Source organism: Triturus cristatus, chromosome 6 (genome assembly GCF_964204655.1).
Source record: "Triturus cristatus chromosome 6, aTriCri1.1, whole genome shotgun sequence".
NCBI classification, from domain to species: Eukaryota; Metazoa; Chordata; class Amphibia; order Caudata; family Salamandridae; genus Triturus; species Triturus cristatus.
In genome coordinates, this window is record NC_140589.1 from 183,955,607 (window position 1) to 183,970,835 (window position 15,229).

A 15,229-nucleotide genomic window follows, 5' to 3' on the forward strand; every position below is an offset into this window, starting at 1 on the left:
TGAAAAATATAACTGCAAATAAGATTTTGAGAACTCTGCAGAAATCTCATTGTGTCGAAAAAAATAATCTTCTCCCTTGTGAGTTCTGTAGAGTAGCACATTTCTCACGCGGCTATTGTCGCATGTTCCTGCCAAGATACCACGTTCTGGAATTTTAATGAAACTTGGAAGTGTTACTCGTACCATTCAGGAAAACTGTTTGATGCACACGCCTTTTGAAGATATAGGCGTCTATTTAAATAGAAAACGTACAACTTAGCAAAATGATCCGACTCTTAATATAGCTCCGCACAAAATACCTTTGCTAACCTGGAAAAAAAAGTTCAGTTACTGTAAAAAAAAACAGAGAAAAGCATGGCTGTGTAGGACGAGGCGTGGGGTAGTGCGACTAGAGAGCTGTCAGTCAGCCATCCACCCGTCTGACTAATTGGCTCCCTACCTTGGTTCCATCATGTTTTTTTCATAGCTGGTCGCCTCTGGCTAAAATGCAAATTAGGAGGAAGAGACGTCTAGAAAAAGCTGCTGCTTTCTTAATTATCTGTCAGTGTACGGACCAGTGGACCCCGGGCCGCGCAGTAGAGTTATGCTAAGCAGCAAGGCATCATGGGAATTGGAGTGACAGCTCATTCTCCTCCTGTGCTGCTCTCCGGTTGCGAATGACAGTGCAGAAATACGGGCTTTTCCCCACACTTCCTCTGAACACCTGGGCCATTGCTCATGGGAGCACGAAGCCAAAACTGTCACTTTCCCAGACATGGTCTTATTGCTGTCACGGTGACAGGGGTTGTTGACAAACGCCAGCAGTCATCTCGGCGTCTTGGGAGATGTCTGCCATGATTGTGTCAACAACCTGACAGAACTAGTTAATGTTTAAACTTCCTCCAGTGACAGAGCCCTGTCTTGCTGACAGTGTTTGTCACACAAAGCTCTATCTTTTTGTCAAACTTACTTAAAAATTAACACTTCCCCCCATTTCTTTGGCGATTACGTGCCCGGGTGGTGCATTATTTTGAGGGCACACCTTTAAGGTAAACTTATAAGTGAAGTCCACAGTGAGACCTAATAGACACAGATATGATAAATTCATGACTCTCTTGACCTTTTGACCCTTGCTGTATCGCTAATTATGCTATTATTTCGTGTCCAATTTTTCTGCCCCAGGTACTGAATTCTTGAATTATTCAAGAACTGTAAAATCCTACTTAGCCTACAGAGTAAAAAATCAATTATACATTGTTAGTTTACAGCTTACAGAAAAACAACAGTAACAAGTTTATACTGCTGTATCCGCTGATCTTTTCTAAAAATGTAATTTTTAACTCGGCACATTCGAGAAAAGAAAGTTTAACTCAGCTTACAAACGTGTGATATGCTTCTGCATAAACAGGGTGTATTACAGAAGATGTCATTTTTGCTTCTGTTTTTTAAACGACATATTTACAGTGCCGCTAATATAATCGTACACATTTTGAAGAAGAGCAGACAGCCGTACAGGTAAACACAACACTGGTTGCAGGTGATGACATAAGCGTTCGAGAGGGACTTCAGATATTTTTGTTTCTGCATGTGATCAAAGGAGTCTTCCTTTTCCCAAGAGAACTATTGATGTGTTGGGGCGCATCTTGTAACCAGTTATTATCCTTTCAAGATGTTCTAGTCTGGCATATCGTTAAGGGTTGCTCACCCTGCAGCACCAGGGCTGGTTGATGCAAATGGTTTGACTCCACTGAGCGAGAAAAAGAATACATTACAATGTTTGCGTTTATTTTATGAATAGGCAAGTGGAACATATATGCTCCTTATTTATAGCGCTGTGTTAAGAGCCCATTGAGAACATTTAGAGGAAGCACAATTATTATATGTATATATATTCATATATGTGTGTGTGCGTGTGTGTGTATTTATATGTATATGCATGCATGTATATATGTATATCTATATATTCACTAAAAAAGCAAGTTAAAGGAACATTATAGTGTTATCAGTGATATCATTAATTATGTAATTTGAGATGTCATCAGTGAGGTCATAAATAATTACATAGAATATGTCATGAGTGATGTAATATGTTAGCTCATAATCAGTGCATGGCGGGGCCGCAATTTATAGTTAGCTCTGCTAACTAAAACTGGTACATTTCTGTGTTATTTTTTTTCAGTTCAAAGCGTTAATGTTGTCACTGACATATTCACCTAACTATAATGTTCCTTTAACATTTTATTTTTTACTTGAATTTCTAAGGTTTTCTTTTTTTAAACAAAATCAGATCTTTCTATCACTCTTACCTATAACGTTACTTTAACTTTTAGTTAATTTCTATTTTTTTTAACAAAAAGTAACATTTTATTACAATACGTACAGCAATCCCCCGCTGGCAGGGAATTGGCCATAGGACCCTATGTTTTTTAAAGGGGAGTGGCCCCGTCCCAAGTCTTATTAGTGGGTCTGGGCAGTGAACTCTGCTCCGTTGGCGGTGTTTGCAGAGTTTTCTGCACTCTGCACTCCACGGAGCATGCGGAGTTCAGAAACACTCTGCTCTGCATAGCAGAGTTTTGTTCCTCCCTCACACTCGCCAACGTCAAGTTGGCCAGTGAGGAAAATCCAGCTTCCAGCCAGGATTTCCTTGCTCGTCCTCGCGAACGTCAAGTTGGCGAGCGTCAGCAAAGAAAATCTAGCTGCATGTGAGATTTCCCAACGCAGGCGGTCAGATTACTCAACGCTAGCGGTTGCGAGTGATCGTAACCGCTTGCATTGAGAATCCTACCGTTCACATTGAGAGAGCTGTAGCTCAAGTAGACAATGGCTAGTGTTTTGGTCACTTCGTGGAATTCCACGTAGCAGAACTCCGCGGCCTCCACCCAGACTTCCTTATTAGGCCCTGGGAACCCTATTCCCCATTGCTGTTTATGGATGAAAGGGGAAGGGGTCTACATGACCCCCTCCCCAAGCCTTGTTAGGCTCCGGGGACCACATGCCCCAGGGCCCTTTTTTAAAATTTAATGAAAGGGGCCACCACATACCCCCCAACCCTTGTTAGGCCCTGGAAGCCCCATCTCCCAGAGCTCTTTATTCTAATTACAGAGGAGGGGGGCACATGGCTCCTCTCCCCAAGACTTCTTGGGCCCCTGGGATCCCATCCCCCTAGCCACACATCTAGGAGCATCACAGGAGCTCTACACATGGGAAGTATTCTTCGGCCATCTTGATTGTAGAGAGAGATGAGCACTGTGGTATTGTTTACAGTATATATCACACAAGAAAAAGCTACCCTGTTCGCAAAACTGATTTCTAACACATACACAGGCACAGTAAGCCAATGATTTAGGTTTCGTTGGACATTACAAAAATTGTACGGACTGGCCTCACACACCACAGGGTGTCATGATTCATCATCGGCTGTCCTCGCCCTTTAAAAACCGCGTCTAAGTTTCAGGACTTAGACGATAGAGTTGGATTAGTGCCAACCTACAAACAGTGGATTTGTCTCTGTCTCCTTGAGATGAGATAGGAGCCCTTTTTCCTCTTCACCCCCCGATAAATGCCATGGACCCCAGACCGTATAGGCAGAAACATGTTGGCAACACAAATGAAGATGGGGTACTAAACCCCTGAGTCTCCACTACTTAATTTTAATATCGAGCACAAGCTGCATCATTAAAATATTTCACGCAGTATTGCGCATCGGTTTTTTAAATCACTCACTCACTGACTTTCTCAGCAAGGGCCACCACTTAGTTTTAAAAGTGCCTCCCTGTCTCCAGGTGCAGGCGCGCTCTTTATCAAACACGGTTTTTGAAGGGCGAGTACAGCCGATGATGAAGCATTACACCTGGTGGTGTGTGAGGCCAGTCCATACAATTTTTGTAATGTCCAACACCACCTAAATCATTGGCATAATGTGCGTGTGTTAGAAATCAGTTTCGCGAACAGGGTAGCTTTTTCTTGTGTGATACATGTTGGTTAGAGGCCAGCTTACCCTGTGTACCCCGTTGCCTCTTGTTCCCCCACCCCTTTTTTATTAAAAGGGTTTTGTGTTTTGATGTGATTGTTTACAGTATGGCACACAGGAACAGCTGCAAATGTAAGTGGGGTACCTCTGGAAACATTTTCCCTAATGGTCAGGGAAGGGCCAAGAGTCACCCCCACCCTCAGGCTAATGCCGGGCATAAATGAGGCACATCTTAAGAACACTGCTAGAGCAGTGAAAGACAGAAGAAGGACTGCACCTGTTGCTGTCACCTGTGATGAAAACCCTAAGGGCTGGATCTGCTCCTACTTGTACCCAGGACAAAGAAGTAGACATCAACTGTCAGTTGACTGATCATTGATCCCCTATTAAGATACAGGAACACAAAAGCTGCAATAAGATCATTTTCCTGAACAAGTCCACCTGACTAGTTTCATTTGGACCTTTCCTGGAGCCTGTTGATGGCGACAACCAAGTGCTGTTCACGAGATCCTGGAACCCTTCTCTGGGCTTAGAGTGTGCTTCTTTTGTGCAAACTGCAAAGCTGGATAACCTTGGAAACTTTTTACCAACTTCCTATCAGTAGAACAGATGGAAACTGGGGTCAAGATCAAAGTCACAGCTTTCGAAGTGGAATCACCAATCGTCCTCAAATCGCTGGTTTGCCCCACTGAAGGAAACGCAGCTTCAAGAAAAGTTTCTAAGTCTGAACACAGAGGGCTTACCTTGGACCGATGACAAGCAGTATCCGATCGATGTAGAGGTTTTTCTGAGTACAGGCTTTGGCCTTCGCCTGCGTGGAGCTTTCCTGCCTTCATTGACAAAAACACCAAGACTACATGCTTTAGCAGCCCACCACCGTCAAGTCCCCCTACAAATTTAGATTGCAGCTTGTCCCGCTGACAATTCATGTCCATAAAAGTTACAAAGTTAGAAGGTGAACTTTCCACCGGGATGAACCTGGTCCCTGTGTCCAACAAGACCGACCTTAACCTTTGACTTTGATCCAGTCTAGGGCGACCAGAAAACCACAGTAGACGCTTTGCACTTTTTGCACTATTTTTAATGAAAACTTAAAAAAATTGTTTCTCTATTTCCCGTTTTTGGATTTTTTACATTTTTGGTGTTGTTTTTTAAAATAAAATATTCCAGTTTTTTATAAATCGGAAAGGGATTTTTATTGTGTTATTTTCCCAACATTTTACTAGTTTTGGAACTTCAAAAGGCTGTCAGCTCGGTGTCATAGCTACCAGGGGTTGAGCTCAGGTTTAAATTACTGAAACCTTTACTGGAGCTTACAAGATAGTGACGTTACTACTTATGGTGGACTACGACCCACCCTAATGAATAATCTACTTTCTGACATCAATATTCAAAAGTGGCAGTCCAGAATTTATGTTTAACAGTACCACTCAACTATGAAGCTGGAAATTAAAAATCCATAAATGGAACAGAAAACAAAAATACATTTTTGATTTAGAATTTTCATTAATACTGGGTGGGTGGAACTTGCAGAGTCCTGCTCAGTGGAATTCTGTGGAGTGTCAAAAAAATTCTGCGTGATTCTGTGGAACTCCGCAAGCGGGTGGAAGGGCTCATCCATTCATTTACTAAGGTTTTTTTTGCATACTGGGAGCACAATGTACTCTTCCGCACTGCAAAACCAGTGCAACCAGCACTACCCAGTTCGCATGGGGGCAGCCATTTTCTTTCACCTACTTTCCGGTTCTGTGAATGTGCTGGGCCTGATTTTTTTATCTAAATTAAATCTTTACAATTCTCCCCCATCTCACTCACCCACTCCTCGTTTATTTTTATTAGTGTGTGTTAGATCTGGGGGTCTCTAGTTGGCAGAGGTAGGTACCTTTGACCAAATAGGGACCCTTGCTTCTAGTCAGGGTACGGGGAATACACACTTTAGATAACCCCTGCTCACCCCCTTGGTAGCTTGGCATGAGCAGACAGGCTTATCCCAAAGGAAATATGTAAAGTATTTGTACCAACACTCACAATAACACAGTGAAAACACCATAAATGGACACCACACCAGTTTAGAAAAATAAAATATCTTTATCTAAACTAAACAAGACCAAAATGGCAAAAATCCAACGTACAGAACTCAGTATAATGTCTTTAAAAAGGTTCTCGCAAAAATAAAATTGTAGATGATCAAATGAGACACTCAGTCTCAAAGTACCTGGGATGCGTCACGCAAAACAACCAAAAAGGGCGCAGAGAAGGCGATGTGTCAGTTCTTCCTGCGCTCTGGTTCCAATGCGACAAGATGGCGCCGTGATGCGTTACGACGATCTGGTGCAATGCGACAAAAGGGCGTCTTTGTTGCGATGTGACAACGTGGAGGCAATGCGTGCACTCCCGACGGCTGTGAGGCGAACTCGGTGATTTTCTAAGCTGCGACAGGCCCTGCGACTCGCTTCTCCGGTGATGTGATGACACCCACAGTGACGACGACACGCTTCTCCGGTGTTGAAGCGCGATCAGCGGTGGCGCACTTCCTCAGCAATGCAACGGCCCTGCGACACGCTTCTCCGGTGATGCAACGGCACCCTCTGTGTGGCAGCACGCTTCTCCGGTGATGCGACGGTGAACAGCGGCAGTGGCGACACACTTCCTCAATGATGCGGCAGCGGCTGCTGCGGCGGCGTCACGCTTCTCTCTCATTGCGTCACGCTTCCAGCTCCCAACAGCAAAAAGGCCTCACAGACAGTCACAGGCCCTCCTGGCAGACTGGAACTCCCAGCAAGGAAGTTCAGGGAGTTGGGGTTTAAGTCTTTCACTATCAGGACATGTTACCCACAATAGTACATGTCCTGCCTTTCACATACACTGCACCCTGCCCAGGGGGGTACCTTGGGCCTACCATAGGGTGTCCAATGTGTTAGAAAAGGGAAGGGTCAGGCCTGGCAAGTGGGTACACTGGCGATGTCAATAGTAAGCCTGGGCAAAGCACTACGCTACGCTCGCGTAGTTTGCGAAGGTCGCGCTACTTCGCACTACGCGAACTGCACGTAGCACAGTGCGAACACGCGTAGCGTAGTGTTGCGTAGTGCTGCGGTCATTTTTTGCTTGGTTGCGGTCCTCAACGTCAAGTTGGCGACCGCGAGCAAGCAAAATGACATCCCGGCGAGACTTTTTCCTTGTTTGCGATCAGCAACATCAAGTTGGCGATCGCGAGCATGGAAAATAAACCTCCCGGCGAGATTCCCAACGCGAAGAGGTCAGGTTTCTCATTGCGAGTGGTCGCGTATGTTCGCGACCGCTCGCGATGAGAAACTACCAGTTCGCGTTGAGAAAGCTGCCGCTCGAGTAAAAATCTACTCGAGCAGCAGAAAACTACAGCTCGCACTGTGCAAGGTGCCATTTTCAATGATTGCACAGTGCCGGTTGCTTGTCCGCACTGTGCAATCATTGAAAACGACATCTGGCACAGTTCGAACAAGGTACTACGCAGTTCGCGAAGTGCTACGCGTAGCTCGCGTAGTGAGAACTGCACTTTGCGTAGCTTCGCGAAGTGCTACTTCGCGAACTACACCCAGGGTTAGTCAACAGGGCAGTTAACAAACTGCTCACAGGCACTGCGGTGGCAGGCCTGAAACCTCTTTTCAGTGCTACTCATGTGGGTGGCACTAGTAGCATTTGAATTACCCGCCTTGGCACACTCAGTGCACTTTGCTAGGGGCCTACTGGTAAAACAAATATGCCAATCATGGATAACCAATCACAATAACAATTTACACAGAGAGCATATGCACTTTAGCACAGATTAGCAGTGTTAAAGTGCCCAGAGTCCTATTGCCAAGAACCACAGGTCAGGAAATACAAAGGAGGAAGAAGCAAAAAGGGGAATACCCTGCAAAAATGGCCATTTCTAACAGTGTGTGTTTTTGTGTTGGTGTATTTTACAATTTTGTTTTTTTCTTCTTCTTCTGTGAATTTTTTGCACTTTATTTGGTTTTCCTTTTACTTCCTTAGTTCTTCAATTCGTCCTCTGAATATCTTCTTTTTCTTTGTTCTTCTTTTTTTCCCACCCAAGCAACATAGCAGAGCAGGGCACGGCAGGAAGAGGCGGTGCCAGTGTGTAAATATGAAATATTTTGGTTGACCTGAATACCTGGCTTTTCGAACACTGTCAATCAACAAAAAGCTCAAAGTGATATTTTCAATAGAGGATACTGCTAACCAAACTGTAGTGATGTATTGCATTGTATTTTGTAAACAAAAAATAATAATAAGGGGCGGCGTATCTGGCATCTAAAATATGTAATGTTTTGTCTCGCCACACAGACCAGAGTGCCAGAGCTAACACCAGTAGTTCAACAGATGGGGCAGCGGTTGGAGGGGGAGTCCAAGCAGTTGCAGAGACAGCTGGTGGTAAGTCACATTACTTGCTTATTGACAATTACTGGTATACTCACTTCAAGGGCATTGTGAACCCCCACTTTAGCGGCTACAGTGGGGTTGAATTCTTAATGGTCTCTTCTATCTGCAACTGAGCAGACAAAAGCTTAAAATGAATGCTACAAATGATGGGTTGATGGAAAAGGGAAAGAAGGAAGGTCATTTACAAGAAGGAAGGGTGAAATGGTATATAATATGAGTCAAAGAATGCATTCATCACCAACCTGCCCATGGCATTTTGCCAGCCGTGGCCTAACTGCAGCATGGTTCAATTCAGCACTGCAGTCTTCACTTTGTTGATGCAGCATTTAGAAAGTTTTCAGTGCATTGCAAAACGAAATCAAGGTGAGTGTCTCTTCCCTCCCAATGCCCACTCAGTCACCTTCTTGTACTTTACTCCTTTATTCTTTTTTAAGTTCTGTTCCAGCCTACCCAAAGAAATAAAAAAATCCATTCTTGGCATGTGCCACATTTTTCTGGCCAAGTTATCATTTAATCTCATGGCATCCATAATGGATAATGGAACACCTGTACAAATGTTTCCCTTTTGACATTCATCAACTACAGGGACTAACTAAGTCAAAGCTTAGGCAGTGGCCACATGATGATGATAATCAGTGACAATCCACTATTCTATAGCAAAACCTCCATCTACCCAGCCTAATCCCTCTAACTTACCCTTCAGAAGAGTAAGCTAAGTCTCCTTTCCGTATTGCCATGCAAATGTATTTGTTGGACATAATTTGAGGTGGAGGGAGAAGCCAGGGAGTATAGTGGGACTTAGTGCCTGATTTCAAGTTTTGAAGATGGGATACTCTGAGATGAACATACCAAGTACAATCTATATCAATGTTCCTTTCCCTGTACTGCAGTGCATTGTTTTTCCCACTGTCTACTCACGGCATACAAGAAACACATTTTATACGTAACATGTATGATGTGGTCTCATTATTATTACTCACCTGCCTCTTTGGAGTCAAGCTTGAATTGAAAAGCATTTGGAGAAGAGCAGGGCCATAAGAATTAAAGTAAGATAATTGTCTATTATGGCTGCAAAGTACGTGACGTGCTAGCTAGCTTTCCTCCATTAATTTAGCACAAGAATAATCCATAGTGCTTAATGTCTTAGTCATTAGTGAGAGGTAATTTATTTGTATTTTTCCACACAAAGGTGCTCATTAGGATAACGGGCGGATCGCCACCGCCCGTATGGCGGTGGTGATCCACCCGCCAAAAACCCCCGCTGCAAATTTCCCCCCACCACATTACCATGGCGGGGGGACCGCGGCGGACGGGAAGACCGTACGCCGGTAGGAAATCCGCCCGATTGCCTACCGGGCGGAAAATCAGTTTATATGGTGGCAGTGTCTGGTAGATACCGCCATCCATATTACGATGCAGCCGAGGACATGCCTTTCCGTGGTGGCGTTGCCGCCATGGAAAGGCAGGTGGTTTTTGAATTGGGGGCCAGTAGCAGGCCCCCAGGGTTTCTGGTGGGTGGGCGGTGCACATGGGGGGTACCTAGTGTACCCCCCTGCAGTTCCATGCACAACATGGCAGGCACCGAGCGGTGCCTGCCACGTTGTGCATGGAAGTGCACGACATGCCTTCTTGGCATTGTGGCGGGCGGTGCTGAGAGCACCGCCCGCCGCAATGTCAATTATGTAGGATGCGCCCGCCAGTGTGGCGGGCGCATCCTAATACTACCAATGGGACCCCCGCACAGATGGCTGGCGGTCCCATTCCCCGAAAGGATGGGGGGCAGACAAAGTCCGCCCGCCATCCTAATGACCCCCTAAGTGTCGGTTTAGTTTTTGTACTAGGAAATCCTTTTTAAAAAACTGTTCTTTTAATTTTAATTTAGTATGCTGTTATTCTGACTTAAGTCCTTTCAGCCAGTCACTGCTTTTGCCTTTTACGTGAGGCATGTGTGGGTAAAAAATGGCCCAAAGAGTGTGACTAATAATATCAAATTCCAATGGTCTTAGGGGACAAGAAATGTACTGCTACTGTGTCATTTTAAACAAGTGCTTTTCACAGAGCACTGTTCCCAATTTGGCTTTTTTCTTTTTTTTTCTTTCATGATATAGCTATTCCTTCTGGTTAAAAACCTACATGCCAGGAGATAGCAGCCTGGCTATGATGGCATGGCTGGTGGCCCTGCAGGAGGAGGAGGATGAGGCAGCTGCGCCTGCCTCAGGCACCAGCCAGCCTCCAAACTCCAGGCAACAACATTGCCTGCAACGCCAGCAGCTGGCATCCACCCATCTAACCCCCACCACTGCTGCCTCCCCCTCCTGCTCAGACTGCCTATTCCAGCAGCACCTGGCGTAGTTAGACTGCAGGATGGTACGGATGGAAGATAATCTTGAGAAGCTCTGGACCTGAATGGAGAACTCTCTCTTTAAGCCCTTTTTATATTTCTGGTTTTGGTGGGAGGGTCCAAATTTGTTTGGGTGGAGAGGGTGGGAATTGGGATGGGTGCAGAATTAGTTTGGACTTTTCCTTAGACATTGGTTGAGAGTGGGGTAAGTTGCTTGGAGAGAGGGGTGGCTCTGTTGTGGGTGAAAAGGGTGGGATTCGTTTTTGTATGTAATATTGGTACAAAAAATAAGTTAAATTAAAATGTATTCTTCTACTTTATGCCTGAAGTGTTTTCATTTTACTTTGCATTGCTGCCTTTTTGTGCAGCCTGTTTTTAGTCAGCATACTAAATTGTATGTATACCATTTAATTATAGTTTGGTATACCCATGTCCTACTACCCTCTGTAACTATATTATTGATTGTCCATTAGAGGGTAGGTAATGCTGCCATTGCCTATATTGCCTACAACAACCTAGATAAACAAGGAAAGTCAAAGTTGTGTAGTATAGTTGTCTGCAGTAGAAGTTAGTTATTTACTACCTAATGTATTTCACTTCACTCCAGTTTTCTCACCTAAATATATGAAGCAATCGCTGCTACCTCTCTCAATCTTCAAAAACTTCTTGCAGGGTTTCCCAGGGTGCCTTCCTAATGGTGGTGGTAGTAGTAGCAGGCTAGTGTACTAACAAGGAAGGCATCACAACAAGCAAGGTTCCACTCCCACCTAGATGAGCTCCAACTGCAGAAGTAGCCAAAAGGATTATCCATCACAGGCAACTAAATTGAAAGAAAATCACAGAGTTAGTGGGTTATATATTTATATCATAGCTTTACAAAGACTGAGACAGGACCACTACAACCATGACAGAAGAAAGAAAAGAATACCTGATATTATAACAAAAGCTAGCCAAAGTAACTTTTTTTCTGAGCAATAGGGAGCAATTTAATTAAAACTAAATTTATGAAATCCTCGAGTCAGGAGAAGTGGACTCATAGTCAGGAGTGGAGTCAACAAGATTAAGCGTTTCCGCAACACAAGGTCTGAATGATAAGGTGGCCAATGATATTCTATATCTAAATCCCGTTTGTGCTTGGGTGGGTAGGTAGAGCAGGTGAGGGCTATTGCTCAGGTAATAGAAGATTCCATAGTGAGCTGGTGTCGTTTTCACCACATCCATCCTATCAAGTGTATGACCCACTTATGGTGTAAATTAAGTCACCACAATAAATCACACAGCTGGGACGAAGGGGGTTAAGGGTTTGATGACTGGATGGGAAAGTGGATTTGGGAAACGATGTGACAAAGACAAACACTACACAATAATAATATTCATCAGGGCGACGATGAGCAGCACATCAGCCCCAATCTGTTGTGGAAGCAAATAAAAAAATGAGTATGAAACAGTTCAGTTAAATCTATGGCAAACAGTCCTTGAGCCGCAAAGCCCTTGTTATATATCTAAATGTTCTGTCATTTAGGTTTGAAAAATTACAATTATGGAGGAGTAAAAAGAAGTGTAGTCTGGGTGTGCTGAGAGGGGCTGTACGGAGTGATGAGTGCCTGGATACCTGAGCAATGTGCAACCAACCTGCCATTTGAGACTAAACAGTGACAGAAGCACTTGGGTCACTGAGAGGATGCAAACCGAAGGCAACTAGGAAGGGTGTTTGTTTGTTTGTGGTCACTCATATGCTTGAAAATGGGTTGGTGCACTACCAACATTCGGGTATCAGGAGGAAACATTTGAGGGGCAATGAGATGGGGATACTAGGAAGTTAAAAAAGGAGTCAGACGCACAGAGGTATGGGTCCCCTGGACCTGGTCCCACAGTGGAAGGGGGGGTCAAAAAGTTCCTGTTAAAGATTTCTCTACACCCCTGACTAGATTTTTTGCAGCCTGGCTCACTCTGCAATTGGTGAACCCGCACAGTTCTAAAAACAATGACTGTTAAAAGAAAAATGATACTGTATTGCCAAAAGGTATAGGAAGGTGTGGTTCCAGCACTATTACATCAAATCAGTGTAAGCATTAAATTAAAGCAACATACATTGAAAAAATATGACAAAAAATATATAGCTAAAGTGTTATTTAATCACACCAAGCTTCCAAAATTCATGAGGAAGTACATAAGTTTCAGCAAAACATTAAAACGTAATGTTGGCATGCCCAACTGAGTGAAGGGAGAAGGGGGGGGGGAGGGGGAAAGTGATTCGTGTGTGATAGGAGGGTAGGTGACAAATTTTAACTGCGAAATAGCACAATCAAATTGCTTAGCACTTTCTTCAGTGCCACATGTTCATGACGTTATTTCATAACAATAAGCATTACATTCATTTACATAGCCATGTACGAAATGGAGTCACAGTGTAATAATGCACTGATGGCGATACTGGCATCAATGGTGCGTCGACGTTTCGACCCCTGTAATCATGTAGGTTGAATCTGATCCTAACTAGTGGGGTCTTCTTCAGGACAAAAGTGAGAGTGGGAGCGGCAGGGCGCCGTAACAAATTAAGGAAAAGGGCCTAATTGGTTCCACGTTCCAAAAGGGTGGTAGGGCTTCTAAGGCTCCAGAAGAAATATCGGTGAGAGTGATGGGCACTTGGAATAGGAATAAGAATTTCAAACAGGGTCTTACACTGAACACCAGCACGCGTACACCCGCAACGCGCTAAAGACCAATTAAACTATTTTCCAAGCCAGCAACCGTGATTCATTTCACCATTCAACAGATGGCATCGCCACAGTCTGCCTAGCAGCATTTATTCTGCTTTAAAGACCCTGTTTCGAATTCTTATTCCTATTCCAAGTGTCCATCACTCTCACCGATATTTCTTCTGGAGCCTTAGAAGCCCTACCACCCTTTTGGAACGTGGAACCAATTAAGCCCTTTTCCTTAATTTGTTACGGCGCCCCGCCGCTCCCACTTTCACTTTTGTCCTGAAGAAGACCCCACTTGTAAGGACCAGATTCAACCTACATGATTACAGGAGTCGAAACGTCGACGCACCATTGATGCCAGTATCGCCAACGGTGCATTATTACACTGTGACTGTATTTCGTACATGGCTATGTAAATGAATGTAATGCATATTGTTTTGAATTAACGTCATGAACATGTGGCACTGAAGAAAGTACTAAGCAATTTGATTGTGCTATTTCGCAGTTAATATTTGTCACTTACCCTCCTATCACACATGAATCACTTTCCCCCCCTTCTCCCTTCACTCAGTTGGGCACGCCAACATTACGTTTTAATGTTTTGCTGAAACTTATGTACTTCCTCATGAATTTTGGAAGCTTGGTGTGATTAACTAACACTTTAGCTATATATTTTTTGGTCATATTTTTTCAATGTATGTTGCTTTAATTTAATGCTTACACTGAATTGATGTAATAGTGCTGGGACCACACCCTCCTATACTGTTCCTCACCCAGGTCCCAGTGATTTTGGGCATACCCTTTTCTATAAGTATTGCCAAACTGGGCAGTTCATCTGCATTCTTCTTGGAATGTACGTCTTAGGTGCCTGGCTGAACAGGTCCAGTAAAGTAAGCAGCAGTATTACAGAACTTTTGCCTTTTGTACATGAGAAGAAGAGGCCTGCAGAATGTACAACAGAAACATTGTTGTAGAGTCAAGGAAAAGGAAAAAAGTAACCTTCATGAGGAGTATAGCAACTACCAAGGCTCAGAGGCACAGAAAGAGCATATGCTGCTGCAATCATGGCAGATCAACTGACTGAGAAGTGAGAGCAATTTCAACCAAACGCGGACAATTAGCAGCATGGACTGGGCTGATCAATCTCACAACTGTCATTATAATATTTAGCCCGTTCATGCATCATGTGATGATGATGTGGTATCACAAGTCTGTTTCCAGTTACAAGCAACAGGCCCCCCTGACCAAACCACATAAGAGGAGTTTCACATTTGAGCCAGCACAAACACTCAGCAGCATTTACCAAATCAATGCACCTCTCTCCAGTCCACAGAGCTAAGTAGGCCTCAAAGTCATCATCATCTTGGTTTCCCTTTGATGTCGATAGACTCAATGTCTTCCTTCTTCTGGCTGTTGAGGTAGTCCCATCCTGAGTCCTTCCATCCTCCTTCTGACACTGAGTAAACAAATCGGTTCAATTCCGTCCCAAGCCCTGCAGTGCACTTCTTTTGAAGAACAAGAAGAGAAAAAGAATTTGTGTGTTTTGTGTAGATTTGTGTTTGTTAACTAAAGTGAATGTCCTGGTCTTTGAAGAACCATAAAAAAGGAGTGGACCCTGCAAGTAAATCTCGCTAAGTGTGAAAGGGACATTCGCCTTCAGGAAACATTATCACCTATCAGGCCACAAACCTTGCAAATCCTCGAAATTAAGTTTACAAATTATTTGTTAAACACCCTCCCACACTGTTTGCCATCACATGAATCATCAATCATCACTCACAATCTCTCAATAATATATCACTCATTCGTGCAATA